Source organism: Trachymyrmex cornetzi, unplaced genomic scaffold (genome assembly GCF_001594075.2).
Source record: "Trachymyrmex cornetzi isolate Tcor2-1 unplaced genomic scaffold, Tcor1.1 scaffold1269, whole genome shotgun sequence".
Lineage (NCBI taxonomy): Eukaryota > Metazoa > Arthropoda > Insecta > Hymenoptera > Formicidae > Trachymyrmex > Trachymyrmex cornetzi.
The window spans coordinates 112,038-112,949 of record NW_017295838.1 but is presented as its reverse complement, the minus strand read 5'-3'; positions in this window follow the sequence as shown (position 1 = coordinate 112,949).

Below are 912 nucleotides of genomic sequence, written 5' to 3'. Positions count from 1 at the left end.
ATATGCAGGACTTATATTATAACCTAAAAAGATAGATATCTCACCCGACGACCCTAACGCAGCCGTCTTGTCGTGTTCAGCTTGCCCTTTCTTTCTGAAATGTTCGAAACCGTTATTTTTCCCGCATTTCTGACGTCACGTAATCATGACGCTCACGGTGCCTCACCTGTCATCTAGGGGCACTCTAAACACCGTGAGTGCTATGTAACTATGACGTCACTGTGTTCACACTGGCGCTGCAAGCACGAAATGGACCAACCATAAGCAACCGTGAGCACACTAATCACGCTATAAGCGTGAATCGGACCGCGGCCTTAATTTCAATCTCATAATTTTTGTAAGTTTTATTAATTGTAACAGCGAGCGAATTTCTTTTTCTTTTTCTTTTTGTTCAAATTTTTTAATAAAGAATGAATTAATATATATAAAATAAAACATTTTATTTAAATAGTTCCAAGAAAAATTAAAATATCATGTTCCTATCACTTAATTTATAATAGAAAAAGACAAATTTTATTTTAAAAGTCAATTTTATTAAAAATTATTTAAATTTTTAATTACTATATGATCATTCTTTTTATGTTCCGACTTTTTGATGACCGGGTTTCCCGTGGAGTGACTTTTTCGGAAAACGGACTATTATTCTAACCTCAAACCGACTTTTAATTAAAGAATTTCATTCATTATCTTCTGTTACAATAAAAAGTACATCGGAATTTATTTCCTATGACTTAGGAAACTGACCAATTCCAATCGAGTATTCTCCTTATATTTGATTGTGATTGGTTGGTTTCCTGCGACTTAAGATTCCACGACCATCTATGATTTCTATGGCTGTGTTCCAAAATTGTTTGTCAGCGCTGGCAGTACCGCCAACACCGTTCCAAAAATCATCGTAGCACGCTATGGCAG